Source organism: Pteropus medius, unplaced genomic scaffold (assembly GCF_902729225.1).
Source record: "Pteropus medius unplaced genomic scaffold, Ma_sr-lr_union100, whole genome shotgun sequence".
In the NCBI taxonomy this organism is placed as follows: domain Eukaryota; kingdom Metazoa; phylum Chordata; class Mammalia; order Chiroptera; family Pteropodidae; genus Pteropus; species Pteropus medius.
Genome location: NW_024350926.1, coordinates 312,322 through 332,298, shown reverse-complemented (window position 1 = coordinate 332,298; position 19,977 = coordinate 312,322). Strand labels below are relative to the sequence as shown.

The 19,977-nt window shown below is 35.3% G+C and overlaps 1 pseudogene; it reads right to left on the bottom strand.

The window, feature by feature from the left end:
- Window positions 1–7,290: 7,290 nt before the first annotated feature.
- Window positions 7,291–19,977, bottom strand: part of LOC120585438 (ubiquitin carboxyl-terminal hydrolase MINDY-1-like) — a 61,691-nt pseudogene continuing 49,004 nt past the window's right edge.

Below are 19,977 nucleotides of genomic sequence, written 5' to 3'. Positions count from 1 at the left end.
TCAGCTTAAGAAAAAAGTGAAGCCACACAGAGAATTAATATCTTCTGCTAGGAAGTAGCCACCTTTCTATCCAATTGTAACTACAAGAAAATGTATTTAATTTATTATTTCAATTTACAGAAGTGCATCCACAGCTCAGACCTCAGTGTAACACAAAGTATATATTTCATTTCAGTAAAGAAAAACTGAACCGAATCAATATTTGAAGGACCTGGCACTGTATGGAGGTCAACAGACTGGATCATTCTGATGACCCAGCATATCTGTCTCTGTGTGTGAATGCTTGAGTGTATGTGCCTTATTCATTACCCTGCATCTTTAAAACTGACACACCTAGGGGTGGTATTATCTGAGTGCATGACGGCACCTATGAAATTTGATACATAATTAATCCCTAGTCCTCCCTCCATGATGGCCCATGTAGCTTGCTTGCTGCTTAAAACAATCACTAATTTGGAGGCCTTATTCTTCCCTTTGTGGACTGAACAATTCTTACATAAAACAATTTAGTTAGTTCTGGAATTCAAGCTAAAGTGGTTAATTGGAACACTGAAAATGAAGTTTTATGTTTCTTTAAAAACTTCCTTTATAAGAGCTCATGCTACTTTTTTTTTTTTTAAATAGCAGCTATCTAAATAGCAGCTATATCACTCAATACTCCTGTTTAACCATCCCCAAAATCTTGGTTTCTGTTATGCACTGGGTTAATCTTATTTCTGGTAATATGTACTTTTTCTTATGGTCATCACAAAAGTGCCACAATGATTCCGGCAGAAAAAGATAATCAGTGTTACGGAAGATCATGCCAAAGCAACCACTGATATGAATCTCCTTGCTGAGTTAAGCAAAAGAATATAACATAAAATCAGCTTTGTATAAAGAAACATTCTCTGATCTAACTCAGGTTTATTAATTTCAAGATCAGCCCTCTACTGTGGTGCCCTGATTTGTGTGTGTGTGTGTGTGTGTGTGTGTGTGTGTGTGTGTGTGTGTGTAAGTGTGTGGTGTTTGTTCACTCTCCCCTCATTTCTTCTCAAATCCTACCATATTCTCAGTAGGATTTTTTTGGACTCTGAATCAGAGTTTATACCATAGCACTCAGGAGGGCCATGCAAAATATCTTATTGGTGTTCAGGGGCATGATCAAAGTCATCTACATAAAAGTGAGTGAAAAGCGTGAGGTAGTCCAAAGGAAGATTTCCATGACTCTTTCATGGCTTGGCACTGGAGTTCTGCGATAGTCATCCAGAATAGGATTAGCAAAAATGAAAATGACTCCAACTAAAGGGTCTATAAATTTACTTTCATCTTTATCTAAAAACTTATTTCTGATATTTATTGAGGTGTAGCCAAGCTATTGTTTGAAATATCAACCAAAATAATGTGCTAAACCTTTGCTGATTAGAAAGCCCATACACACAATTATGTCTAGAATAGAATTTTATTGCAAAACCATTTCTAGGCTTTTGTTTGGAATAAAAAGTAATATTCTAATAACAAATTATTAAAAATATAATTTTAAATTGACATTTCCATTTTGAGAATACTCTGATATTCTGACCATTTTAGCTGATATGTGTCATTTTTCTCTTCAGTTTAGGGAATTTTCTAAGATTTGAGACACAATGTCTTATAGCAGATGCTAATCCGTGTTTCACATAAGGTATTTTGGTATTTCAGGAGAATTTTTTTATCCTTAATCACTTCCCTGCTCATTAGATTCTAGACTCTAAATAGACTCTAGCTCAATCAATGAGCCTTAGGCCATAAGAACAAATGGAATATTAAATCTGCCAAGACAGAGAGGAATGGAGAGACTGATGAAAAAGATATGAGAGATTCACTTATCACCAGAGAAGGTGAAGAATGAATTGAGGCACTGTCTGGAGAAGGCATTAGAAAACTACTTTTGAGGGGCTAGTAAGAAGGATTCTTGCAATACTCTAAAAGTACTTTTGTTCTATCAAGCAAAATAAAACTCCATATATAGCAGAGTCATTCTGTGGCCTTTACTTGAACATAAAAATGAAAATTTCAAGGATATTCTCCCTTATTTCTAGATTATAATTCAATGTGCTAGAAGATAAACTAAAATACAACTATTTTATCTAATTTTAACTAATTTAAGTGATTCAATAAATGTCTCACATTTCTGTCTCCCAAAGATGAACTTTTTACATATGAGAATATTTAAGTGGATTATAATTTTTTTTCTTTTACTTCTAAAATGATTATCAATGGTTGTTAATTGCTTTGGAGTTGAGAATCCATTTGAGAAGCCCAACAAAAGGTTTGGACCCTGCCCCAGATAAATACACATGCAATTTTAGAAACAAATTTTTCGGACTTTGCAAAATGCTTGAAGTTCATCCACGAATGCTTAAGAAGCCCTAGATTAGAATAAGATAAGATATTAGGTTGGTGACAGCTTACCATGACTGAAAGAGATTTTATTGGTATCTGGGAAGTAAAAAATAGCTGACAAGGCACTCTATCCTTGTTGTAATCTTTTGAGATGACATAGTTTATTGGCCTATAATAAATGTTCAGAATTTTTGGAGTTATACCAACTTCACTTTTAAAATGAAACTTCTTCACTGCTATCCTTTGCCTTATTTATTTGAGAAGTGAGAATAATTACCAGTGTACTTTCCAAATGGAATCCAAGTTAATTTCTATTAGTGACAAGATGTGTAACATCATGTGTAAACAAAAAAAGGCTACTTAATTAAAAGATTTCTGAAGGATATTCAATTTTCTAAATATTGGTGCTCATACTACATAATATGTCTCAATTGAACCAGCTTACATCATTGCCAAGTTTCTGTCATGTGGCAGGTTGTTGCAACATTTAAATTCAAATATTCAATGAAAGGAGCTATACAGAAGAGGACATTTTTCTCAAAGAACAGTCTTACCTGCCGTGCATGTACAAAACAAACTGTTGCCCCACCCCATTTATCATTGGACAGCCAGTCAGTCAGCCATTAAATACTGATTGAGTGCTTACTATGTGCTAGGCATTGAAGTACAGGATACAATCTTTATCTTAAAGAGTTGTAATCTACTGCAGAAGCGACTAAGATTTAGTGTGATAAATGTTATGAGGCAATTTGGGACCAAATTTAGTCCCCTATCCAGATTTAGAGGTTAAGGGAGATTTATTGATCCTGTTGATATTTAAATTTAGACATAAAGATGACTAGAACATAGTTTGAGCAAGGCAAGGATATTTGGGAAAATTAGGATGGGAATGGAAAAGTTACCCTGGGACCTAAGAAGAAGATAGAATAGGTGGACAGTACAGACAGCTAAGGATTTTATCCTAGGAGCGGTGTGAAACTGGTGGAGAATTGTAAGCGAAAGGATGCCTTGCACTATTTTGAAGTTTAGAAACATCGCTCTGGCTGCAGAAAAAAATAAAAAGTTCAATGCCATTGAAAAATTGTAGGAGTATTAAATAATTCATCAGAATTAGTAGTTGAATGATTTTGGAGGGAGAGCAAAGAGGAAAAATTGATTCCCTTATTTCTGTTTTATATAACTCGATAAATGGTAGAACAATTCACAATGAGTAATGCTAGAAGAAAAGGTTATGGAAGGAAAGAAGATGAGTTCAGTTTAAACTATGCTGAGTCATAGTTGAAAATGTAAAATCTACATGGAGATGCTCATTTAGGAGTTAGGTATCTCGATTTGATGTTGCGGGTAGGACCTAGGCTATACATATAAGTATGGGTGTTATTCACGTACACATAGCTAAATAAAGTCATAAAAGAGGATGAATTAACCGGAAAGAATAAAGATGATAGATGATAGATAGATAGATAGATAGATAGATAGATAGATAGATAGATAGATAGATAAAAAGAGAAGGAAAGGAATGAAATGGAAGGAAAGGAAAGAACTAGATGAGATGCAATCAGATTCAAGGGGTGATAGATAAAATAAATTTAAAAATGAAGGCTTGGAAGAAGCAGCCAAAAAGTGAGACAGAAACCTACCTGGTTGCCCAGATGTCAGGGAAAATGAGTATTTCAAGAAGGCAAGAATTACCAGTGATGTTCTATACTACAGAGATGTCATATCCCAATGAAAATAAGAAGTAAAAAGAATCATCAGATTTCTTGACAAATGTCATGAACGTGACCGACAACCTGGAGCTTTTGAGAACAGTCTCAACGAAGATGCATATGGAAGCTGAAATATCATGGGTTAAGAAATGGGAAGGAAGGAAATGAAAGCAGAGAATGGGAATTGCTAAGTGAAAAGCATACGATACAAATGTTCACTTAAAAAAATGTCTTCTATATGTTACTCAAAGTGCTGTACTTTTTTGACACATGTGAAGCAAAATGCTACCGATTACATATTGTTGCCGAACTAAAATAAACTATCAAACATAAGTCTGAGACTTATCAGGTTTTGTATATTTTGTTTTCCTTCTCTTGTTAGAAAAATCAGGAAGTTTATTATCACTTTATTTATCATTTTATTATCACTTTTCAATCATCAAATAATGAATACTATTTTGGCTTTTATTTTCATGTGTAATGTCAAGATTGGGTACGAGAGTCAGAGAGAGATAAAAGAGGGAAGAGATACCCAAGCATATTTCTCTTGGGCTTCATCAGCTGAGGTTCTCCCTAAAGGCTGGAAGTAAGCCTATTAACATGAGAGTGCCTGCTTTATTTTAATTATTATTTCAAAATGTCAGATCACTGGGTTGAAGACCTGACTTACTGAGCATTAGCCTTCGAAACAGTCAAAAAGCTCAGGGTGAGAAAGTGAGTTCAAGTGTGACACAATCTCTCTGTTCCGTTGAGTCCCAGGGGTCAGAGGCACGATAGACTAGGACTGCTGTCCACTATAAGGGTCAGCAGAACATGGGTGTTTCTATAGTGCCCCCCATTAATTTACTGTATAGAGATAATGTGAATTACCTTCATGCAGCATAAAGATTCTGATCATCAAAGTTATTAACGTTTGCTGTGGAAATCACGGACCGAATTCTGCAACCAGTGTTGAACTGATGCTGTAAGTGTATAAATTGATGAGATAAGAAATTTTCAAATTCATGGTGATTATTTTTCAGCTTATAGCAATTCTAATTTATTGAGTGTAACATATAATGCTGTGAAAGTAAAAAAAGAAAGTAAGATAATTATGTAACACTCCTTTGATTATTTGAGTTCAAATAAGGGAAGTGATCTAAAATATTTTTTAAACTATTTTCAAATATGATTATTTGAATTAGTATCTAAATCATATTTTCTTATACTTTTTATTTAGCAAAATCCTCTAACATACATCGTTATCATGGCATTTGCTATCTCTAATTTTGTAGCTAGCACTTTTTAAATTTTTCTGCAAGTAATATGAGATGAAGTTGGAGTTTAAGGGTTAAGAAGAGCTTGGGATCTGGAATCAGACAAACTGAGTTAGAATTTCACTTCTACTGTCGACTAGCTGGATAATGGAGAACGAACTGCTGCATTTCTCCAAGCCTGTTTCCTCATCTACGAAAAGATGGTTGGGATGAAACTTACATCCTTGAGATACTGTGAAAATTAAATGCAGTAACTCAAACCTTGATACAGTAAGCATTCAATAAATGTTCGCTCTTACTGTTATTGTCAACTTATTAACGAGGGTTATAGAAATTTGGAAATACAAATAAACAAGGAGATTCAAATCATTGTAATGATGATTTTCACTGCAAACTAACTACTATTACTAATATTCTTATGTTAAGTGTGTATATACAAATTTATATAAACAAAAATAAGATCACATGGGTCATATTATCTCAGAATCTATTTTTATTTCACTGAATTATATATTATAGTAATTTTTCCTGGTATATTCCATGAAATATTTATATTTCATGTTATATTTATATAGCATAATTGTAGTTTCTTATCTTTATATGCATATATCATAATTTATTTAACCAACCCTATTATCGAATATCTGGTTTGTTCCTATACTTTTGCTATTATAAACAGCACCGTGATGCACATCTGGGCTTCTGAAATGTTAGTATATATCCTTAATGATATTTATAAAAAAAATAAATTTTAGACACAAACTCCTAAGTTTAAGGGTAAATTATTTTTAATGACCTTTTTTTTTGAGATATGTGTGATTCAAGTTTATAATTGACCTAGCCTCGAACAAGAGTATTCTTCACCTGTCACCTTCAACATAGGATGCTGTCAATTTTTACACTCTGCTGATTTCCTAGTACTTTTAGATATTTTCTACTAGTTTTAGAAATTTGTTAGCATATGTCTTGCAGGCTTTGATTTGGGAGTATTTATAATGCCTCCATTTTAATTTATTTTACATTCTTGTCATAATAATTATCTCAAGACTAAGTGCTTCTTTCCTTTGAAATCTATTTAGGAAAAGTTAACATTTTCACATTTATCCAACAATTTTCTATGAAATAGTATGTAAGAACAATGATAGGAAATAATAAAAATAATACTGCATTTGTATTACCTCCATGAGTTAAATAATTTTCCCATGGTTATGCATAATCTTTGGAGTAGAGGTGACAAACCCAATGTACTCTGTAATTCCTTTCAGCTTCTTAAAGCCCAAGTCATATACCACCAGTGACAATATTCATTTATTTCAAAGGTTATTATTTTTGTATCAGAAACAAATATATAACTGATAAGCCAAATATTTGGAATACTTAATATATTGGAAAAATCTGGCTACACTTGTGCTGTGTTTTGTTGATGGTTTTCTAAGTATTTGATATGATCTAATATTGTTCTGAGTCTCTTGTGATGAGAAAGAGTAAATTGTCAAATTAGAATTACCATTCATAATAAACTGATTAATATATGGAGCTCAATAAATAGTACTATTTAATGTTAAATGGAAAGAAGACGAATGTAAATAAATTTAAGTCAAATAATGCCTATAAGTTTGTGTCAAAGGATTAGGAATTTTGGCAATTTATAGAAAAGGTTGAAAATCAAACAGAGACAGGTCTGCTGGATGGCCAGGAGAACCCAGCCAGTCCGGGGTGGGAAGTAGGGGAGCATTCTGGACAGATTTCTCACCCTGGGGCACATATGTTACTGTGACTACTCTGGGGAAGGGGAGTTGGGAATCAGAAATCCTCACCCTAACAGCTCCAGCGTTGCCCTGGATGGTTGGAAAAAAGAAAAGGCAGCAGCACATGGGGCTGAGGAGGTCATCGAGTCTGACCTTGGCATTTACTTCCTCCTCTGATCCCCAATGGTCTATAAATAAGTTATTCTGCATATTTCAAGGAGTTGTGCTGGGAGAGCCAGCAAAATAGCCATAGCTTTGAAGGAAGAGACAGGGCGGCTGAGTACTGGGCAGGGCTACCGGAGGACACTGTCCGACTCTGGCTGGGTGTCCAGATGTGGTTCCTCTTCCCTGCGGTAACGGGGCCACAATAGTCCAGGCTGAACTGTTTGTTGTTGGTGTGCTCCTCTTGCTGAAGTTGCTGGATTGACTCCAAATTGCTAAGACCCAACATGCCTTGTGGCTGCTGCTGCTGCTGCTGCTGGAGCAAAGTGATCAGACACCCCTGGTCTACCTGCCCTGCTTGTCTGGGGAGCTGCTCCCATCTTCTGCTCCAGGCCTCTTGCCCAGGGAATGACTTAGGTGAAAGTCAGAGTCACAGAAGCAGCTATCTTCATCCATATTGTGCATGAATGTGGCTCTCCCACAACACTTGCTTCTCCTATAGAAAGCCCTGGTTGGTGACCAGTAGGTACAACTGACTCTTGTGCTTAGCCATAACACTAAAGTGATTGTTTTGGAAAAAGATGATAAATTCATCCTCCTTGGCAGCTGCCATTAGCTCACACAGACCATGGTAGGTCAGCTGTGCTGTGGTGGTCTCCTGGGACTGCTCTGTGATTAGGTCTTTTGTCACAAGGTTGACATTGCTGGTGTGCTTGTAGGTGACCTTCTCTATCAGCTGGTTGTAATTCAGTTTCCGAACTGTACTCAACATCCTCAGGACTCTGTGGATTAACAAGCCAGCCATGGTACAGAGGAATGCCGAGTAGGTCAAAGACACTATACTCACATGTATACTCAAAATCAGAGTCATCTGTGAATTGCACATTGATATCCAGATAGGTGGCCAATTTAGGCAGCACTGTTATCACATTGTCAACATTCTGCTGAAAACTAAGCCGAAGACCCTCTGTCTTCTGGGGCTTGATGAACAGGAGGCAGTCTTGAAGATGGGCTATGAGTTCATCTAAAGTGATCACTTCCTTCTTAGGGAGCAGTACACACACACACACACACAGACAATGTTTTACACACACACACACACACACACACACATATTCATATATGACATAGATATATGGCATCTTTATATCAAATTATTAATTAAGTTTTTTATTGACTCTTATTTTGTGCTCAAAGTGTTCCTTCGAAGTAATGTTTTCAATGTTTCTTTTAGCAATTGTCTAAAAAAATGTTTAAGCACTTTTATTTCATATGACTCATTTCCATTTCTAGTCTTATCATCTTTAATATCACCTTTCAAGTATGGGAAATGAAAATATTTAACATTAGAGAGTGAGAGTAAGAAAAAAGAGAAAACAGAGAACACCTTTATGTAATAGAACCTGAAATATGTGTGTGTATTTATATGTGCGTATACATACACATGGTTGTATATACATACAAGGACATGTGTATGCACATATGTATATATTTATACATATATATGTATGTGTATATATGTGTATGTATAAACACATTAACACTATAAGCATATATTGTATGCTATATGAAATATGTGTTTTTCCCTTATATTTCAACAGTGTAAATGTATAAATTTGAAAATGATAGACAAAATGACTTACTTAAAAATAATTATTATCTTGGACAATAATTTTCCCTTTGGACAACTAACATGAAAAGATTTCAAATCACATCATTTATATAATGACTAACATATGCTCTGTTTCTCCTGAAAGAAAAATAAAGAACCTCTACATAATCTGATACTAATTTCATAATGGGCTCAACTGAAGTAGATGTGAGAATTGACAATTCTGAATTTCATTGTTGTGAAGCTTGGTTACTCTCCTAAGTCCCTTATGGTTATATTTTAGTATAGAATGTTAAAAAGACTTATGATAGGAATATGGTAATGACTGTGCATATAAAAATATTGTCCAAAATTCTTAATCAGTTTCAACAAGAATTATTCACAAATATACATTTGAGATAATCATTAATGGAATTTTAGTAAAGACAAAATAGTGGGTGTGTGTGTGTATGTGTGTGTGTTTTAATCCATTAGAAGATTTAGTCTGCTCTGCCTGACGTAAGGGTGATAGCTTTCTATCTCTTTGTCTAATTAACACCTTTAATCTTTTTTAATGGTTAGGCATTCTCTCCTTGCTTTTGAGGCATGCTAGAGATAAAAGCACGGGAGGCTGGAGGTTAATCCTTCCTGTACTTTATTTCTTAATTTCTGCCATAGGGATCGCCTTTCCAATGTAGCTATTTATTCAGGAACCCTGATGATACGCTTTGAGTAAGAGACAACAGATAGTTGGTTTAGAACTACCATTTAATATTCCTTAGATATTACATTAGAGGGGTTATAATTAATAACTGTTAAATGAACACAACTCCTATTTCTTACATGCTTTTATTATTATGCTTGAGAAATGAATCACATTAATGCTTTTAGAATTGGTATTGAACCCAGATAGCACCATAGCTAGAATTATTCTAGCAAAATGGTAGCAAGAGTGGTAAACAACCCCAGCTTTAGTTAATCAAGGATGTTACAGATAAATACGTTTTTATTGAGGATGGTTTGATTTTTCTCACTAATATGAAAAATATTGAATTTTCTCTGGTATAAAAACACATTAAAATTGGCATTCAAGAAATGATAGAGATTCGACTTTTTATCTTAGACTTTTTAAATATGTTACTATGTCATATGTGAGGCAAAATGTTTTGACTATTCGCCCCAGTAACCTTGAAATATTTTTAATATAATTTTGTTCAGAATTTTAGAAAATATACTGAGATTTTGCATGTAAAAATGTACTCTCCTTCAAAATCCTCCATTTATAATTTTAAGCAAACTATAGATGTTTATTTTAAAATTAATAAAGCCTTTTCAATAGATGTTTATGACTTGATTTTTCAGCTCAAATAAATATATTATAATATATAATATATATCTTCAAACAGTTTTGCTTTAGTTGAACAAATATGCCATCTCTTCAGAATTGTAACTGAGCAACTTTAAAAATGGACTTGTTTTCTTTTTAAAATTAGAACTAAAATATTCTCAATTTGACAAGGATTATAAAAGTCAACATTCCTGCATTACACACACACACACACACACACACACACACCACGCACGCGCTTGCCACTTGCACTCTAAAGATCTCTACATAATTTTAGGTAGAAAAATTCAGGAGTCAAAAGAATGGTAATCAAATATTTAAAAATGGGACAAATTCCTTAGGTAAAATACAAATGTAAGTACATTGTAAATTAAAGCACTGTCAGGATTTTCTACTATGACCTGTTTATAATGTTTGTTAAAATACATGTGTGGAACACATTTGCTTAAAATATATAATAATCACCTTTGCCTTTATTCCTTCTATGGACAGGCTCTCATTCCACATACATAAGGTAAAAAATATATTGGTCTAAAAGAGATTTATTTTCTTCCTAAAATATTCTCTTTGGTGATTTGTGAGTGAGAAATATAATGAATAACATAACAGCAGTGCAATGAATGAGCTTGAATATTACTTGCTTTGTTTCTTCATTAACCTACTTTCCCCAGTGGAAATAGATGGTTATTGTTCATTCTCCATTTTCTTTATATTTTTTCTGACTCTGCAACGTTTATGTGCTCATGGAAGAAAATCCATTAAGTACAAAATGCATTTTGTTCTGCCATCCCATTTTCTAGCTACTTGTCCTTGACCAGACTGACCAAGAATAATTGTTGAACTCTATTTCTTTATCTGAAAAATGAGGATAATGTCTGCTTTAACTAGTGTGTGGATGTGAAAACCAATATTATGTTTCTAAAGTTACTAGTTAAAAGTTAAGGACATCACCCCATTTTAGAGATTTCCTATCATGCAAGTAGCTTTCATTTCGTACTACCTTGTTATGGTGGTTCTGTGCATCTGAATAAACATGGCATCTTTTGGAAAGCCAGAGAACCGTGATTCAAATCAGTGTTACCTTTCCCAGGGAAGACTCTCTTTGCTCTTCTCTCTTCTTTCATTGTCTTCATTATTTTTATTTTAAGTTATGAAAAAAATTCTTCACTATCTTTCTGGCTTCTTTTCCTTTTATATTACAATCATTGGCTTATAGAAACTATAGCAAGTTCATCTGTAAGAGAAATCACAGCAGAAACCACAGCACACTATGTGCCAACACTTAGACTAAACAGTGTGATTGGTTGCGTTTTAGTGACGTGGTCCACCCACATCACCGGAATGAACCCCATGCCCCACTCATCACTGTCAGGTGAGGTGCCAGAAGACTTGGTCCCCTGGCTTTACTTCCCTTCAGACATCTGCTCTCAGTCAGGCTCCATGGGTCTACACCCTGCATTGTCACATGTAATCAGAACGATCCCCTCTTGGGGTTTAGTCCTCTATCCTCTAGTGTTGAAATTCTTAAGACCTTTACCTACAGATTTCTATCTTATAAGTGAAGTTGGATGGGACAATGGAGTGTGCATTTCAGATTGGAGCCTGACCCACACACTGTTCCCCTTCTTGGGATGGGTTCTTGGGCTAACCCCCAGCTATCTGCTCTCTGCTCCTTGGTGCCTTGGGCCTTGGCTAGCATCTTCTTCCTGCTCCTGAGCCATGACTGCTAATGCCCCCTTCCTGGGCTGCCAGCCAGGGATTAGACTCTGGTTTCTTCATTCTCCTGTTGACTTCAGCAGGGCCTGGGCAAAGATCTGGGGTGAGTTGGGGTCAGGAGCACACATATCCAATGGTGTTTCAGGACAGGAACTGGAAGCAGCATCCCCACCAGCTGGCGACTCACTGGTTAAGATCCTGTCACCCTCCTGGGTCCAGCGACCTGCGATGTCCAGGTACGGAGACTCCGTTCTCTAGAGAGAATGCCTGTTGTCCAATGTGTGCTGGCAGTGCCGGCGGGAAGTGGAGATCAACTTCCCTGCCCCCAGATCCCGCACATCTGTCAGGCAGCTGCAGGAGGGAGTCCTGGCAGCCAGGACCATGCCTGCCGGCTTGCAGGTGGAGGCCCTGGGCGCCTGGCAGGGTCTGCCCTTTCCAGGCTAGTATTCCCATGGTAAATGAGCACTACATTAAATAGAAAATAAAAAACACCATGACAGGTCAAGGGAGAGATAACAGAGAAAGGCACAAGTTTTATATTTTATTACCTTTAATAACACTTGAATCCTACTTTTTGAACAAAGAGCCCTGCATCTTCATTTTTTCTTAGCCCCCACGAATTGTGTAACAGGACCTGCCTGCTCGCTTGTTCTCTGAATCTTCTGCAATGGCGGCTGAAGACTGTACTCACCTTCTGTCTTTTCCCTATCTTTCAACCCAACTGTTTATTTTGAACCCTAGCCAGAAGGAGTTGGTCTTGCTGAGGTGATATGTAGCCATGTTGTCCTGGGAGCTCACTTGCCCTAATGGCATCCAAATCTTTATTCCCTAAGGATTTCCTTCCTTGAGTCAACTTTACCTCCACATTTTATCGTAATAATAGTGCTAAGGGATTCCTAAAAGGATATTTGAAATATTTACACATATTCCTAATATTGGCCTTACTATGCTATTCCTTAATGTTTGTCATTTATTATTTTATTCATTTAATCAATATTTATTGATTGCTTACTAAATGCCTTACACTGCTAAGTACTGGAGATACATTCTTTCATTCAACAGGTATTTACTAAATGTTTACTAGATGCTGGACTCTGTTCCAGATTAAAGATACAGTGGTAAACAAGACTGCCAAGATTGTTACTCTTGTGGAGTTTATATTTTAATGAGGTTTATATTTTAAGTGGGAGACAGACAATAAACAGCTAAAAAAATAATGTCTAACTTTTAAAGTTTAACAATAGTTAGACATTCCTGAAATTCTTTAAATTTTAATTTACCTTTATAGAACAGTAGATGCATACATGCACACAACTGTTCTTTTAGTTACTAAAATATATGGATTTTCTAGCATAGGGAATTATTTTCTTCTATGTATCCTATATTATCAATAGCCAGTGTAAATTAATGATCGATATAATCAATAAGTCCCACCGGCTTAAATGAACATAAGCTAAGAGAAAATAAGGTCCTTGTGGTCAACTGGCTCAAGACACAACAAATAATTCAAGGAAATATATTCAAGGGCCCAACTAGTGGTTGACAAACAGAACTACCAGTGGGTTTCAAATAGAGTGAAATGGCCAGGGGAAGTCAGAATGGAGAACTGATGTTGGAGATGTATCCTGAAGATGGCTGGGAACAGAGAGTTAGAATAAACAGAGAGGACATTCTGGGTGAAGGAATAGCCTGAAGAGGAAGGGATAAACTTGCCTGGGAAAAGGGAGTGCTGATAACTCTAAGGGAGACCATACATTAGAACTAGGCAAAGAATTTTAGACATCAGTTTGTAGGTCATGTAAGACACTAAAAATTGGGGGAGGGAGACACAAATAGAAATGAGACTTAACATGGCAGTAGTCTGTCTATCTGACGGCTTTGCTCACATAGGAACTAAAGGTGAGGATCAATTATGTTGTTGCAACTACTCAGTTGTAAAATGACAAGTTTAAATTAGGATGAGAGCATTTGGATTAGATATAAAATATGAATTGACATGATTCATGATGGGTGGTATGGAAGATAGAAGGATAAAAAATTCCTGAGATTTCAACCCTAAGTGATGAGAAGAATGGAAACTTTCACAGGATCAAAAATAGATGATGAATTTAAAAAAAACACACACACACTAGAAAAGCCATGAGTGTCCTCCCAACCCCCACCGCCCAATGCCATTAAAGCTGGAAGCCACCATTCTCCCTCTTCACTAACTCCTTGACTATGTCAACTCAAAACTTGACAATGAGGCTGACAGTCCCATTTGCCCTAAGAGGCCAAATAGCATTCACTGTCATTGCAAATAACAGCATTTCCTCAGTGAAGGTTGAACTAAATTACTTTAACAAGGCTAAATTAAAAATCAAACATGTTGATGCATTTTATGTGAGGCACAGAGGACACAAAAGATCATCAAAAATGAGTGGCAATATTGATCGTCATAAACAACCTTTCATGGAGTAAAATAGATTCTGTGCTGACCCCTTGAAATGCGGTTACCCTATTCCTAGTATATTCACTCATAGCTTAGGTAGTTTAGGAGAATTATTTCTTTTTGGTCATATTTTATTTTTAATGTATTATGTTAACCTTTCCTTCTTCACAATAATCTATTTTTCTCATAAATGGAGTTAATGGTAATAATAATAATGACATCCTAAAGTTTAGGAATTTGTGAAAGTTATTCATTCTTTTCTATTAAGTGTATGAAGTACACTTAACATATCTAATTATCCTTCACAGAAAAAAATCTTATGGGTTTTAAATATGTTCTGACAGATAACTTGGATATTGTAAGGCAGCAAAATTTTTATTGACTCTGCTCAACTTTTACTGTATTCTCATCCAGTTCCTAAAGGAAGTATGTATCATATTTGTGGTCTTACTATTTCAGAAGATTAAATTCTATAAAATAGCACGAGATGGTCTTTCAATTTGGTTGTGTTATAAAATGTTGGAAAACACCATGGGAGTGTCTGAGATTTGTTTAGATTTCATCTTTACAGCAGATCTTAGATTAAATCCTTACAACTCATATCTGATAAAATTTAAGATGAGGCTAAAAGAAATTCTGGCAGAAATACTGGACATTAATGTAATAATTTATTATTAAAAATTTAGTCATCTGCTTACACTAATTTAGAGGAAATGGTATTTTTAAATATTTTTTCTCATCTTCACAACAGTTTCGCCAACTCCTAGAATACTGTGTCACTAACATAAGGCCCTAAATAGAAGAATTTAAGAAAATTTCCATATACAGTGTCAAATAATGTGTGAAATGTATTACTCCAAGAGCTTAAATATAAACAATTACAACTTGGTTTCTATAAACTTATGATTGATCTAGCCATATTAGGGTATTAGAAGAAGCTAGAAATATTTTTGGAATAAATGCTTAAGTCCCTATCTGTTTAATTAATATTAAGTGTGGTAATCATGCTTTCTTGCCTAATATCTATCATCAGAATTGCAGTACTGGGTGGGATATGTCATAGATATGAAGCAGATTAAGAGTTCTTATTTTTTTCTTACTGTATATTTAGAATGTAATTCAGCCCTAACATAAAACATTACATGAATTATATCCCCATTCTTCAACCTAATACCTCAATAAATCTGTAATTGTGTCTCCAGACATTCCTGCCTACCTTACAACAAATAACCTCATCTTTAGTTCACCCATTACTCTACCCAAGTTTCTCTCTAACACTTAGATTTGATTATGTCTCTTGTGTTTCAGAGCTATATTTGCAGAATAAAACTCCTTAATATAATATTCAAAGCCCTTCAAAATCGAGCTCTGGCAAACATTTCTTTATCTCAATAAATGATTATGAAACCCTTGTTTCATGCCAGATCTTCTGTGGCAGCAGGCACTCTTAGAGTAGGGGGATGAAGAAGAGAGTCTCTGCCCTCGTATATCTCATGGAACACTGGGAACCACAACCCGGTGTGATCTGCGCTTCATACTTTGCACGCGTAAAGATCACCTCAGATCGGAACAGTTAGGGAGGTTTTCCCAGAGGAAGTGGTGGCTGAGACTTGTTTAATGCCTAGAAGTTCATCAGACAGAAAAGAGGTAAAAGGGTCACCTGGAAAAGGAAAATTACCTGTGTAAAGCCTCGGAGGCATTACCAAATGTAAAATGCTCGGAGAAGGGCAAGCAACTCCATGTGATTGGTACATCAGGTTCAATGACAACCTTGGAGAAATAGGATATTGGGTCCGATTACAAGTAGCTTTCTGTTTGAAGGGATGCCATGCCATCTTTGTCAACCTGTAGAAGGAGGAAACAAGGTTTTAAGTTTTTATCTGTGGGTAATAGCGCAAAGAAGAATATGTACAATAAAATAGGACTAGTGCAGAGAACAGGTGGTTGAGCTAGAAGCCAGTGGCTGAGAGGACACAAAGGTAGGAAGACCTGATAGATGCACTAAAAGCAGAATTGTCATAATTCCATGACAAGATGGATAGAGGAATGAGGGAAAAGGAAGAGTGCAAGATGACTTCTATGTTGCCAGCTTTGCAAATGGGTCGATGCTCGTCCGGTATTCTAGGAAAGAGAATGCAGAAAGAGGAGAAAACCTGGAACAAATTAGAGCAGAGAAGAGATGAAAAGGTTGCTTTGGATTCTGTTGAGTCTGGGGTCCCATTGGGGATCTGACTAGGAATGTGCCATAGGCAACTAGGCAGAGATGCCTGTAGTTTAGGCTATAATTCTGAGTTTAATTATAGCTCTCACTGGAATACAGCTGGAATATAGACAGTTGTAACAGCCGAAGAAATAGGGACATAAAAAGTGCCAGTGATATCTCAAAGTCCATGTTCAAGACAATTGTTCAGATCTATAGGCAAATTGGTGCACTCCCTTATCTGCTCCTAATTGTCTCTTTTTTCTTTTTATAAAAGCCTCAATGAATTTGCTTACTGTTTATTTTAGACAAATTCTCCACTAACAAATATATTTCTGCCACTGCATAATGCATCAATGAGGTTTATGTAGGGTAAAGGGTATATGGTAAGAAAAAAAATTCTTATGACAGGGTATCATAATTATTATTATAAATGTATGTTTTTGTCTCTTGTTTAATTAATTAAGCATCCATTCTATGATTACTTTTTTCATTTGAGTTGCTGTGTACTTTGGGAGTGTACTAATTTTATAAAACTTACCCTAATCTTGAATATATTGTAGCTCTCAGACTTTCACTAACTAAATTGAGAAATTTACTTCTAAGGTGTTAATTTTTACTTGGATAATCTGCCTGAATTATTGTATATATTGTTATTATACATTTATTCTTTTTTTTTTTACTTCCCTTAATGCTCTCTACAACATACCAGTCCCTATTTGAGCCAATTTATAATCACTTTAGTTATTTTTCTTGAATGTTCTAAATCGTCTACAATGTAAAAAGGATAATTCTGAGAGATTAATTCAAGACTGATAAATAGGTAACCAAATATCAAATTCTAGTTCATAAAATCTAAAACTGTGGTACATTGTTCTAAAGATGGTACATTGTTCTAAAGATGGTACATTGTTCTAAAGATGGTACATTGTTCTAAAAAAATTAAATATCATTGGTAGTCAATGAAAGAGCAAAAAAGTCAATAATTTTTTGAAGGCAACTGATAAATATTCTAAGTATGCAGAAAGGCCATGTCATAAATAATAACATTCTAAAAATAATATTCAAACAAGGAACAGCAAACATAAGATCTATAACTGTCAGTAGAGGAAACTATATTTCTTCCTTCTCTAAAACAATCTAATAAACAGACAAAAAAGGAAACATTTCAATGATTCCTACACGTTTCAACATTTCTTCAGCAAATGTTGCTCCAGTGTTATGTACTTAAAGTAACTGTAGTAACAAACGATACTTTCATTGGGTTTTAATTCTTCTCTGAGACTTGCAGAAAATCTATCGATTTGTGTGGGCATCATTACCAAGAGGATCTCAGGCATTGTAGGGCTTTGCTCTTACTGTGCTTGATTTGCTCATTATAAAAGACTTCAACTCCCTGAACTCAGTTAACCAGTTTCCCATAGTGTCTAACTATGGAACTTAGAAGGAAAAGACAAATGATACCACAAAAGTAAAGCCAGAGCTCCAGTCTACATAATAAGCTGAGAAATAGATTATATAGAACATTTTTCTCTGCAAAATGAAAACATATGAGAGATCGGACCAGACTCAAGGAAGTTGGACTAAAATTGTTTATTACCCCTATAATAAACCCCCTGTATATGTGATAATTATTTACCTTTGAGAATTTATTCTGAATTTTTAGGGAAGTGAAATTATTTGTTATGATAGTATAATGATAAATCCATGTCATTATTCATTTGTCAAAACCCTCAGAAATTACAACATGAATAGGAAAACTAATGTAAACTATGGCCTTTGTTAATAATAATGTATCATAATTGGCTCATTAATTTAAGAAATGTATTACACTAATGAAAAATTTTAATAATAGGGAAAGCTGTGTGAGAAAGGAGAGAGTACTGGAATTCCATACTTTTTGTTCAGCTTTTCTGCAAACCTGAAGATCTTTTAAAGTCTATTCATTAAAAAAATAAATAAAAATTGCTCTTTAAAAATTAAACATCAGGAAAATGTAAAGAAGAAGGAAAATATTGCCTCAAGTCCTACAACTTAGAGATAACTACTCAAGATTTTTCGGCGATGGTTTTTGATCGTTTCTGTCTCTCTTTCTCCCTCCCCTCTTTCCCTCTCTTTCTCTTCTCATTCTCTCCCACTCCCTGCCCCCTCTCTCCCTCTTATTTTATTATTTTTCAGGGTTCAAATGAGAAATATTCATACTGCCTCTGTCTGGGTTCTAATCTCGGCTCGGTTACTAAATAAGTGGGCTTAGGCAGGTTATTTACCCATTTGGGCTTCAGTTTCATCATTTGTAAAACTGGAGAAATTGTAGTGTTTACCTCATTGGATTGTTAAGAGGATCAAAAGTAATAATAATTATTAAGAGCTGAGCTTACTGCCTGGTGCATAAGGAGCTCTCAGTAGATACTGCTTCTCTCGCCCTGCAAACTCCTTCACATTCTTATCCTTAATATGGTGTTCTTTCATGTCAATGAGTATGGAATTCATGTCATCATTTTTAAGGCTGCCGACCCCATCAATCACTTTTTATCAATCTCCTTTTGATGAATACTGAGTTTATATCCATGGGGAGAGGGGGTGGCCTGGATGGCTTTATATTATGCTATAGTAAATACCTTGGTCCATGAATCTTTATTGATTTACATGATTACCTCCTTAGGATAAATTCCTATATATGTACTTGCTGGACTCCCGGACTCTCAATTATTTTCAGGATAAATTATCTTCGTGTCGTGTATTTGACCTTTCCCTGACATGCTTCTCCAGCCTCACAGCTCCCACTCCTTCATGTTGAGATATTTGTGTTACATCATTTTTTCTTTTTAGGGCCCTCGTACGTATTGCTTCCTTTGCCTAGGACGTGGTCATCACACTATCTCTTATTATCTTTTTTTAAATTTGTATTTCTTGCTAGACTATAAGCTCCATGAAAACAAGAAGCATATCTGTTTTTGCAGGGTTTCTGGTTGCACTTTTAACACCAGCTGAAATATTTCTGGTGTTTTAGATGTTATCTGAAAAAGTTCCCCAAGCCCACCGAAGTAAATTAAGTTCTTGATTTAATTGCTCATATAAATAAAGTTTTATGAAAATTGGGGTGGCTATGTTGTGTATATTTCACTTACCAGTGTGGCTTTCCGTGGTAACTCACAGAGACTCTAAAAGCAACACAGAGCTTCTGGTAATAATTTGGGGCCAAAGCAGGATTTTAGATTTGGGACTCTCCATTCTACAAAAATTTATGCTAATAATCTACAGGTTTCTCTGTATGTTAAGATATCAATTTCTTCTGTTTTTGAACCAAATTCAGCATCAGAAAGACGTTTTGTGAGGATGAGCTTCAGAATTTTCTGTCCCCTTCTCTCACGTATATGTACCCAGAATAATTCCCAGGACTTTGGATATGATGAATTTTACTTCTGTGATGAGCTTGTGTTATACAGCATAGT